The following is a 12,904-nucleotide window of genomic DNA, read 5'->3' as shown; positions in this document are numbered from 1 at the left end:
TTGATGGGTCCACTCTGGTTTTCTTGTCGGAAAAAAAGGCTGGATAATATTCGAAGGACATCACTGGGAAAAAAGGGTCGAACTAAGCTGGGTCTATTATCTAGGCCAATGTGCCGAGCCACGCAGTGGTGGTAGTACAAAGATCCTCTATTTTCTTTTCTCTCCTTTTTTCTCTATTTCTCTTTTTTCTCACTTTCATATTCACTTACTGATTTATGTCTATGTCACAAGGTCATGGTTGCAAGGCATTTTGTATATTGTACGTAGGCTGGCTAGCCCTTTAGAAACATGCCGACTTGTAGCAAGGATTTACGTGGCCCGGCGGCTGGAACTCACACATGCTCACCATCATTCAGGGCTTCCCTGATTGCTCTAACTTTGGGGGGGGGAGGGAGCAAAAGGTGTGCAATGGGAGAAAAGGTGGTGTTTTTTTTTTAAATCCACGGGTGCTATGCAATCACGAATGGGGTATGGGAAATCTAGCACCGCTGACACAGAGGAAGCAGGGAGCAAGGAGGAAACAGACACAGGAAGGGGGGGGACCCAGAAAACAAGAAGGTAATATAAACAAAGGTAGAGAGTATGAAAATAATTTAACAAAAGGGGAAGAACCAAGTATAAAGTATTGTGTGGCTGATGGAAAAGAAAAATGTACTTCTTTGCTGATTCTAAAAGTATGATCTTTTCTATGTTTAGGTCTGCTGCTGAAATCTTTGTTGGGCTATCTATAGGTTTTTTAAATGTCTTTAGAGCTATCATTTTAATGTTTCAAGTGGCTATTAGACAAGGTCAATCAACCCAGATTATAAAATAAGTATGATGAATAATCTCAGAATTGTATCTGTAAACATCTGTGGCCTAAACGATGCCACAAAAAGGCAAAAAGTAGCACATGGTTACGCTCAATGGGGGCCGACATCGTCTGCCTCCAGGAGACTCACATTGAAGATTGAATTTACTGGGGTACAAAGTCATTGGGGCAACCACCCAGGGAGCACGAGTTAAAGGAGTTGGGATTATGGTACAGAAAAAACTTCCTATAAAAATTAATAGAGTAAAATCTGATTCCCTCGGGAGGTGGGTGATCGCAGGATGCTCTCTACCCCCTAATCTTCTCTTTACTATATGCTCCATTTACTGGAGCAACTTAGATGATCCGGAGATAATTAATTGGGTAAATGGGGAATTAGCACACGGCTGCTTCCTATAATTCTCAGCGGTGATCTAAACATCAACTTGCCTAGCACCTGGAAAATGAGTGACCAATGGAATTACAAAGGCAGGAAACCAAAGGTATTTCAGGCTATGCATAACTTAATGAATACTCATGGTTTAAAGGATGTATTGGCCGAATTAAAACCCAAACAAGACGGATTTACTTTCTTTTCAGCCCCCCATCTCTCTCTGGTAAGACTTGACTACTTTATGGTTTCTTCCTCTCTTGTCCGGGATTGCTCTATTGACATCGCACCCCGATTCATGTCAGATCATAATTCACTCATTTTAAATATCAGGGGGATGGGTTATAGAGGAGAAGGCTTGAGCTGAAGTTTTGAAAAGGCGCTCCTATATGACAATGGATATCTGGAACACATGCAGGGTTGGATCCAAGAGTTTTTGAGTATAAACATTGGGTCAGCCCCGACCATGGTTGTGTGGGACACTTTAAAGGCCGGCATTCGTGGTGAGACACTGCAATTCTCCATTAGGAGAAACAAAAGAGAGAAAACACAGGTTTCTATTCTGCAAGATAAAATGAAAAAAGCAGAAGAGAAACTAGCACAGGCCGTCCAGCTAGGGGAAGAAATTGAAGCTGCGCAGATTGAGGTAGTTGCTGCTAAAGCTGAGAGAGTGGCAGTGAAGTGGGCCTCGGCACAGGACAAGAGATATGAGTGCAGTGAACTTATTGGTCATCAACTAGCCATCTCTACTAGACAACAGGCTACTGCCAATGTAATATCCTCAATCCCAACTATTACAGGAGAGATTACCAATGAACCGGATAAGATACAGGGGGCTTTCAGTGAATTTTACAAAAATCTTTATACAGAGGAGAATACTAGGCTCTCCGAAATTAGAGAAAGAGAAATTGCTGAATTCTTTGAGACAATATCACTGGCTGAACTCAGCACGGAGAGTTATGATTAAATGGAAAATCCTCAGATCTGGGATGAAATCGCAACAGCACATGCAAGCCTGCCGGATGGCAAAGCTGCTGGCATGGATTGCATCCCAGTTGAGTTTTATAAAATCTTCTCCCTGCAAATCAAAGATGTTTTTATGGAAGTTGTCATTTCCATTTATAACGGGGCTTCTCCACCCCCACTTTTAGTCCACAGCAAAAAAATGTATATTTACTAAAAAAGACAAGTCACCACGAGAGATGTCTTCTTATAGGCCAATAGCTCTTATAAACACTGACTCTAAAATATTTTCTAAGATTATTGCATCTAGACTATCTACCATCATTGAGCCTCTTGTCTCCAAATGGCAGCATGGGTTCATCCCCAATAAGGGCACCACAGAACACATCCGCCGGACCATCACTCTATTTGACGCCGCTAAGGTGACGGGAGACCCAATCTCATTAATCTTACTTGACGCCTTAAAAAGCCTTTTATCAGGTCTCCTGGCATTTCCTATGGGGCTTCATGTGGTGGATTTGTTTTGGTCCTAGAATAATCCAAGCCCTTGAAGCCTTATATCAAAATCCCACAGCCTGAATTTCAATCAATGGGCAAATGACGGAGCAAATAGAGATCTCACGAGGGACGAGCCAGGGGTGCCATTGCTCGCCGCTGCTTTTCGCCATTTATATTGATCCCCTTATTAAAAAAATCAACTCAATCCTGAAATTTCGGCTGTGAGCAGGTTTGGTATGGACACCAAGATCATGGCTTATGCAGACGATCTAGCAGTGGTGTCCCCAGAACCTGAATCGGCCATCAAGGCCTTGGAACAAGAGGGTCAAGAATTTGGGAAGCTGTCCCGATACGCGCTTAATAAAACAAAAAAACATTATTTTAAATGAAGGAATAAACTGGGTGGATAGAAGAGTAGTCCATAAAGCTAAATATTTAGGGGTCAATATCGTAACTGATATAGACTCAATAGTAAAGGAAAATTTGATTCCGCTAGCGGCTGATGCCAAGAAAGCACTTAACAGAATCTACAACTTACACTTGACTATAGTGGGGCGATGTAACATTTTAAAGATGATTTTCTTCCCCCGACGACTTTATTTTTTTAGGGCAATTCCGTTAGAATTCAACAAAAGTATGCTGCAAAAGTTTGAACAAATTTTCTGCCAATTCATCTGGGCCTACTCACAACCGAGGAGGGCTTTTAAACTGCTCTCTCTCCCTAGAGATAGAGGAGGGTGGGCGCTCCCTAATTTAACATTCTACTATTGGGCCGCGGTATTGCAATATTGTACTGAACTATTGCATGAACATCCTGACGCGAGCCCCACGGGACTTCCATCTCTCTATATATCACTACTTGGGAAGGCTGAACGAGGCTGTCTTTGGAGGCAACAAGAATTTGGCTACTACAAGTGGGTCACATTTAAGACTCTAACAAACGCATACAGGGTCTTCGCCAAGATACACAGGGTCTTCGCCAAGATACACAAACTCTTTGGATTGGGTAGATTAAACTGCTATACACATATTAATAACAATGCAAATTTACCAATCATCTTTGGAAAGACGTATCTTTAAAAGTTGTATAAATCTAGTATTTTAAAGCTGGGGGACTTGGTGACTTCTGAAGGTGTTCGGCCTTTCAATGACCTTAAAGCCCATTATAATCTGAATGATAATCAGACCTTTTTATACCATGCCATCAAAGATTTCTTGACCCGCAAACCGGGAGGGCTGGCAGGTTTTGCAAAGCTTGATCTCATCGACAAACTGCAGGGTTTAGCTCCGCCACAGATTTGGTACATTTATTCAATATTAAATAACCAAATGCCCGATGACCTGGAAAAGGTAGATGTAAAATGGCAGCAGAAACTGAATGCCCCCTGTAACACCGTCTGTCTTCCAATGAGCTTCACTCAGAGCAATCTGCTGTCAGCCAAGCTACAGGCACAATTTTATAAGACCGGATTTTTCTTAAATATAACTCCCAGCAGGATTTCTAAATTGGGAACTGGTACAGGAACAATGTGCCCTAGATGTTCCGAGTTCAGTGCAGATTCGGTACATTTGTTCGCCACATGCCCGAAGTTAGAACCTCTACTGAATAAGCAGTTCCTGGGCAGAGTTTTATCTCTGGACATTCAGTTACTCCCACAATCATTTTGCTAGGCTTACATGACACAATTAATAGAAGGAATGGGGGAGCTTTAATATTTGTTGCCATGACCATTCTCAGGATTTGTATAGCTTCCCACTGGATAGATCCAAATCCCCCAATGTTTGCCCAGTGGCTGGCTCGGCTGATAGCAACTTGTAAACTGGAAAGTGCCATCTATGCCAAAAAAGGCAGGCGGGCTAAAAAAAAAACAAGGGTTAGAGATGTGGGTGCCCCTATCCAGGTGGCTTAGACAAAGGAACTTCTAAGGCTTGCCAAAGGCATTCCTAATGATGAGTTTTTTCTGATTGTCCCTATTCTTTTTTTTCCCTTTTGTGTTTTACTTTTTACCTGTTTTCTATTTAATATCAGCAAAAGCTAATGAATGCTTAATCAGATAATTCCTCGTGGGGATGAATATCAACTGCTTGTAACATACACTAGTTTTGTCGTTGGGATTTAGGGTGGGGGGCGATGTTATGAATTATTCAGACTATTGATCCTATGTACTGCATATGTATTTATAAAATAAAAATAAAAAGAAGTACACGTATGCCGCAATGAGCAGGAGCACAAGGGGAAACCATCCGAAGGCGCTGGAAAAAATAGAATGACTCAAAAGCGGGTACTGATGTCATCACGCCGGCGTGGGCCTGTTATAGGCGTCGGTGACGTCAGCGGAGTCGCGAGCGGAGCCGTGTCTCTGTGACGTCCTATCCACGTCGGCGCGAGGCTACGAAAAAGAATTTCCGAATGTTGCTGGCGCAAGGGGGATATTCACAAGGTGAGGAATCCACACGGCAGATGTATCTATCAGAAATAGTCTGTAAGGAGTTACAAGGCTGGATCCCACAAGGTTAAATAGGTAGGCTAGGCCCTCAGTATCAGATGCATTAAATATTTGGCGTGGGAGATTAGTGTTTAGCAGTGAGTGAATCGCAACTGCGGTTCTTGCCACCTGCAATTTTAAGGTCCCACAAGCTGATGTGAGAGCCACTGCTTGTTGAAACAAAAGCACTTTGAGTCCACTTAGCTTACTGAAATCTGTTTTCAAAGTTGGAATGGAAGGCCAAAGTGAACTATCCACAATCCAATGAGGGGGTGGAAACAGGACATTGCTGCAACATGTAACTCATTGGAAACTGTTACTATATAGGGGATGCTTGCCAGCAAAGCTGCAGCAGTTGTGGTTATTTAGAATAAGATAACTGCTGTTAGAAAGCAAAGTTAATGCAGGAATAATAGCTGGGACAGGGGTACCTTTAAGAAAACAGGCAGAGTAGTTGCAGCCTCCGTGGAGGTTGACTTTTCTACAGACTTGGGGTTGTCCAACTGTTGAATCGCAATGCTCCCCTGTAAGTAAAGCTTCCTTTTCCGCGCTTTGACATCTAAAGGTGAAAGGCAACAACCATAATTCATGAATATAGCAACTGCAGAGGGGCTCATATCTACCAACTGCATAGTGTTTCATGCAGGCCGTGAACTGAAAAAGTGAGATAGGCAATGAAATATAACCCCATGTATAAACCATATTGACGAATCAGTCATGCTACAGAAAATGGTAACTATTCTAATTGTTCAATTTGTAACAATGTGTATGCTGTGTCTTTCATTGACATTAATTTCTGTTTATCAGTCAAAGTAAATGGCAAATACAGTGCAGAAGCATTCAGGTAATCCCATTGTACTTTTCCACTCTTGAGCGTTTGCAAGGTCCAAGCAAATTACATTACAGAACGTAACTGATTTTGATACAAAACAGACACTTCTTGTTGAACAATGTCAATTACTGATGATACAATATTATCCAAAGTATATATACAGGAAGACAGTGTATTAATACTGTTATCGACAACTGCAAGAACTTTTTTTAAATTAGCTTGGTCAATTCGGCGCAGGCGCACCACAGCTTCCATTTGCAATAGCTTCCAAAATTCATTATAGGCTACATAAACAAACCATTTTGTTCGAGGGGACTTTGGACCTTAAAGGAAATCAGAAAGATCAATGTCACCTGACAAGAAAGAAAGATGTTTTTTTACACATGACAGTGTGGAATGTTCCAACCATTGCTGACAAAGTTTACCCACTGAATATGTGGTAAGTGTATGGGAATGTGGGAAACTGGGATCAGGTCTATTTTGTGTAAACCCATTTGAGATATTCAGAAAGCATAATTGAGATGCATTTGAGCTTGAGAGCCACAGTAACCATCCAAAGTGGTCAATAGTGGAAGAGTTAATTGTGCCCTTTTGAAACATGACAACTACGTCTTCAATTGTGTAGTTGGTATGTGTTTGCCATGTTTCATAAGGAGCCAATAATGGAATGGAGGGAATATTTAAATTTTTGGCAGTGGCTACACATAAACAAGTAGTCTGTTTTAGAGTCTTATTTAAAAATATGAGCTAAGACTGTATCAGACATGCACAATGTAATGACTAAGTGCCCTGCACTTGCCAAGATTTGGTACCCCAAATGGATTTTTAATCAATTGGGTCCTTCCAGTACTCATAACCTTTCACGGACAAATAATTATTGAAGGACAAGGAGTAAACCAATGTAGTGTGGGTCTATGCAGTTGGGTATCTTTAATTTATAAAACATAGGACTGGGGGTCAGAACGATTGTAACCAGTGAAATACATAAATTTACTCTGCTTGGTCTTTCAACTCCCATGTAACGGTGTTGGGCAATGCTCCATTGGGTATAATTAAAAGATGGTCTCTGACTACTGGTTTTGTGTAAAAAATGATGTCCACAATGCTGATAACAGAATAAATCGGCATAATTCGCAGAATTCAAATATCAATCTTCAGCATCAAAAGCAGTATAATATTTCAAATCAGAGGACAATGAACAATGAATGAACAGCCTGAAGATGGCAGTTATCCGAGTGTATGCCAAGCAAAACCACATCTCCTAATGAAATGCGGAAAATGTAACAGTTGTGGATGTAGACAGTTAAACAGGGAACAAATCAGTTGAAGATTCCATCTCCCCTGCCAGTTGTTGGGGAGTATTCAAAGAAACAGAAGACCCCGGAGTCAGTGAAAGACCCCGAATGCTTGGAGGCTTTCTATTCAGTATTGGCCATATGGTGTAGCTTGACATGTTCGATGGAAATGTGACGATTGTCCATGCGACCAGGTGGTGGAGGCAGGATCACAGTACGGGTGCCTTTCAGACCAAGACTCTGACCGGTGCACGATATGATGGACCATATTTTTTTTTGTTCTCCACCTATTCAAGGACCAGGTTACAACTTTAGGAAGCCAGCCAGACAGGTCTCAGCACTGCTGCATCCGTAGAAGAGGGCAAATGGGCTTTTGCCTTTGAATCATGAGCCATTTGTAGATCCTGTAACATAGCAGAATGGATATCTACAGCCGCCACAACATCTAGACCATCAACATCTGGCACAACCATTTTAATGCCAACAATTCTTTCATATGGAGTCTGCCCACCAAGAGATCTTCGTGGTAGATTGTTAAGTGCACACTGGACTCCATAAAGATGAGTCAGCCAGCCCGTGCCAGTACCTAAACCCTTGCTGTAAAGATTGCTTTAAGTCACGGATCATCCGCTCCACAACAGAATTGCCCTCAGGCTGATATGGAGATGAGAATTGCACCAGCACCCCCAAAGAATTCATCGTATCCCGGTAAGCCTTAGAAGCAAAAGCAGGACCTTGCTCCGAATCGAAGGTGCCACAAGTAAATGTCCCTACAAAGACACCCAAATCTTTTATAACAGTTCGAGCATCAGGACTGCGATGCGGCCAAACCCAAAGGAATCTAGTGCAAGAATCCACTGCAACTAAGACATACTTAAAAGCATTATCAGATGTCAAAGGACCGCAGTGATCAAGATAAATGCAACCAAAAGGCGGATTTGAAATGTAAACTTGAGTGTGGGGTGGACGTGAAACAGTTGAAGGCTTAATCTGTTGGCAAATGTCACAGAAAATAACATATTTACGTGCCTGTTGCTATAAACCACGCCACCAAAAACGTTGCTGCAAAAGTGAAATCTTTGCAGTTGGTCCGGCATGGGCAGAAGCCATGCCTTCATGTGCAGCTATGATCAAAGAAAGTCTGCGGTCCTCGTTGGGAATCAGTCGATCCCCAACGGATGGAATAGTTGCAAATGCCATTTGATCAGATGACAAGTGGTATGTATAACGTGAAGGGAACAATTTGAGGAAATTCTGTACCTTCCTTTTTTACAGCTATAGCAGCCAAAATATCATCATCAATTTTAGTCATGGACCTGGTGACACAGAACAAGTAGCTACTTCAGATTTGGCTTCCTCCTCAGCCATCTAATTACCAACAGCATGTGCTCCCACACATTGATGGCCCTAAGTATGAATAACGTGTGAGTGCCAAACGTTCCTTAAGAGTGACCACTTGGACCCAAAGCGTTTTATGCTTAATTGCGCTACCTTTAGAATCACGAAAATCATTTTGTGTCCAGAAGAACAAATTGTCATTGAAGGATTGTACACAGTAAAAGGAATCACACACTATAAGGGTGGGGACTTCAGGATAAGCAAATTCCAAAGCCAAAACCAATGCATGTAGCTCTGCCAATTGAGCCGTGCAGTCTCCAAGAGATTGAGTGTGCACTGAGGAGGATTTAAAATCTCCATCCACAATCGAACCTGCCACAATTGCATAGATTGCAGAATAAGCATGTTTAGAACCGATGGCTGGAGGCGCAGACCCATCAGTGTAAATAATACATTTGTACTGATCAAGAGGGAGTTATGATAAAGGAAGAGGATGAACATGTTCATATTGTAAAAACTCCTGTGTTTGCAAAGAAGGGTCAAAGATAAAATTGACATCAGCCAATGTCAAAGAACTAGCCCATTGTATCCAATGTGGATGCAAGGCTTTAGAATTTGAGACACTAGCCTTTATGACTGCTTCTAAAGCAGGCACTTCAAGCCTCGAGACCATTTAAATGTGTTTACCCTGACAAATGCGATTTATAAGCAATGGGGACAGTGTCCCCTTCATTGAACGTCAAGTAAGTAAGGCCTACTGCCCCTTGTACAATCTTTATGACCAATTTAGTAGAATTGTATTGTGTTAACAAGAAGCTGGTCACAAGCAGATCAGACTGCAGAGACGGAAGAATTACGGTAAGTTCGGGAAGCAAACTGGAAGACGAAAAAGAAGGTTGTATCAATGAGTAAAGGGTTTGATATGCTGGGCATAATCAGGAATGCTTGTCCTCCCAAAATTTAAAAAAACCCAGCAAAGATTGCAATTTTTTAAGTGTAGATGGATGTTGCAATTGAGCAAATTTCTCAAGAAAGTGGGGGCCAATGCACTACCTTCATTATTGAGTTTGTAACCAAGAATAAGAACCACCAAGAAGGAAATGTGCGACTTGGCAAAATTGAATTTGTAACCAAAGTTCGCAAAATGTGTGATAATGCGGTCCACAAGCAAAAGATGCGGCTGTAATTCATCATCCGTCAAGTATATGTCATCGACGTAAGAGAAGGTATCGGGGTCAATCTTATGCAAAAGGGACACAAACACACCAGGGCTATTCTTATATCCCGTAGGCAAACTCGCATCTCAGCGCTGATTGCCCAACGCACTGAATGCGGCCAAATCACGGCTCTTAGGAGCCAAAAAGTGGCTGTAGAAGCCGTTGGAAATATCCAAAGTTGTTTTGAACTCAGAGCTATGTGTGTTCTGAACCGCAAAGGTTCCAACATGACTGTTCAAATGTCTGTAGTCTAAAACTATACGATATGAACCATCCAGTTTCCATAGCGGAAAAAGAGGATTATTCATTGATGAAACACAGGGTTCTATCACACCCTGATATTCCAATTGAATCGAGATGTGGCTTACGGACACTTTAGCGTCTTGTTTAATTGGATACCGTGGTTGGGGCTGAGGTATAGAATGCAAAGAAATCACATGAACCGGGGAATCTTCATCCCAACCTGCCTGATTGCGGTATAATACCGGGGCTAAGAATAAAGCCCATTTCAAGGCGTAAGCCAATTTATTGTCATCAGACACATATTGTGAAAAAACTGTGTAAAATAACATCTTCCCCTCTAGAGGAAGCTAGGACAAAAGGGGGAGGCCAATCAACTTCCGCCAATAAAATATCATAGGAAGAAGTGAGATTTTCCCAAAAGATTGCTTTAATCAGTCGTTTAATATCACCTTCAATTTGGAGGCTTAATTCATGAAGCTAATCAGGAGGAGCAACTAGAGTATCAGTTGTTGAAAGTATCAGTTGCTTTCGCCTCCAGATGCCGGTGGAGTGTCTGCCGCACTATAGTACCTCTGCTGAGCTTTCAAGGAGGGTTACCGCCAAACACCGGTCGAGGAGTAGGGTTCTTGTCGACTGAGGCATACTTTGCGGTCAAAGCAGCAACTTTTTCCTTCTGAAACTGTGGGCAATATTGAGGTTGTTCTTCATGCTTGACTTTTACATCAAACTGGCGCTGCGGGTCATGTCTTGCTTGCGCAGACTTGCCTTGTCGGCGATCCGGATGCCCTCCTCTGCCGAATTGTTAATGCAACGATTCCTGAAAGGAACGAGGATCAGGAACCTGGAAACTCTCAGGTGTCTTAATTTTAGAGCGGTCACGCAATTCATATCTACTTTCAGAAGTGTCAGGTAGTGACGAAACCAGCACGTGAACCAGGCTTCTGTTGTTGCTGCTGCTAATTCTTGTTCCAAGCCTTTTTAGGAAAGACTGGACAACCTTCCTTTTCAGGAGGGGGTTTAGGCTGTGGCTGAGCAAATGGTCGAATTCCCAAGCTATTGGGACCCAAAGGTGTGTACACATCCGCAATAATAATCGGCAACTGTCGCTGCCAATCCACTTCCGGCACCGCCGATATGCGTTGATGTACTTGTAAGCAAACTGCTTTACCTTTAATATTGGCCAGAATCATCCCTGAGACAATAGGGAACATTCCCACTAACTTCATCCCGAAATCCAGGGCTAGACCAGCCCCGTGTTCATCTTGTACCTTTTGCAGAACGCTGAGTAGAACGCTCATGGAGGGGGTGCCAAAGCACAGTGTATACACAGAAGCAAACACCATCCCCCAGATGGTGCCGTCAGCTAAAGCGGGAATCAGACCACTCGGCAAACTCATTGTAAGGATGGAAAAACAGCTTCAAGTTGCTCACATTTTTGTGCAAGCCAAAATGGCAAATCATCACAATTTTGAGGACATTTGCCCATCACCGAATTAATCACGACGGGACTGATGACCAGACCACCACCATGTCCTGGTAGCGGAGGAATTTCTCCAGCCGGACCCGCTTGAAGTGCACGTGACATATATTGTATGACACTTCTGTGAATATGAAGCAACTGTGTATATAACAGGTGTAGCTCCGCGACAGTAATATTCATATAAGTTGGATGTGGTGTAAAACCTGCCAGTACGAACAATAGTGAGACGGTGAGGAAGGTTGCCATTAAACCAAACAGTATGCTCCCAGGCTGTCAACGGAACTTAAAGTGATGCATAAGGACGATAAGCTGCCAGAGCAGTATAGTCAAGAAACAAATTATCATTCCCATCCAAAGCAGGAAATCTAACCCAAGAATAAAAGACTTCAAGCAAAAAGCAGGGTCCGCTTCGACAACAAAAATAATGTCGCCCCTGCATTAGGGACTCCATGTTGAGGTCAAATGTGCCGTAACTGCTACCCGGTTAGGTGCTGTAATAGTGACTGGTTGTGTCATTTTTATGAACCTCAGACAGTGGATCGACGACTGCGGCAACGCCCTCGCCCAGCTCAAGAAACCCTCCAACAGCCACGCCAGCAAGAGAGCCACCTGGTTCACCGACGAGCTCCAAACGTGCATGCTGTGCATGGCTCCATGAACGCACACCGGACAATCACGCATCCCACAAGGACGTTACCCGCAGACATCACCACCTCATCAGATTAGCCAAAAGATCCTCCTTCAAAGACTGCCTAGATAACGACGCACACGACAGCAAAGAGCTCTTCAGCATCGTAAAGGAACTCTCCAACCCCAGCGCCAACGACATCCCGCCCTCACAAGAACTGTGCGACTCACTAGCCATCTTCTTTCACCGCAAGATCGCTGACATCCACAACAGCTTCAACACCTCGACCGCCCCGACTACACCAGACTCCACTTCCCCTGTGAACACCACCAGCGCCAACCACCTTGCCTCCTGGTCCTAGGACGACGAGACACGCAAGGTCATGAACTCCATCCACTCAGGATCTCTGTCAGACCCGTGCCCACACCACGTATTCAACAAAGCAGACGCAGCCAACGCACCCCAACTACGGAAGTTCATCAACATCTCCTTCGAAACAGCAACATTCCCGGAAGGCTGGAAGCACGCTGAAATCAACGCCCTCCTCAAGAAGCCCAAGGCGGACCCCAAGGACCTCAAGAATTTCCGGCCTATCTCCCTGTTCCCGTTCCCGGCGAAGGTCATCGAGAAAATCGTCAACATACAATTGGCCTGCCACCTAGAAGACAACAACATTTTGGACCCGTCCCAGTCCGGATTTAGACGAAACCACAGCACCAAGACAGCCCTCATCGCCGCCACAG

This window comes from Lissotriton vulgaris, chromosome 9 (genome assembly GCF_964263255.1).
Source record: "Lissotriton vulgaris chromosome 9, aLisVul1.2, whole genome shotgun sequence".
Classification (NCBI taxonomy): domain Eukaryota; kingdom Metazoa; phylum Chordata; class Amphibia; order Caudata; family Salamandridae; genus Lissotriton; species Lissotriton vulgaris.
This window is presented reverse-complemented; position numbering follows the sequence as displayed.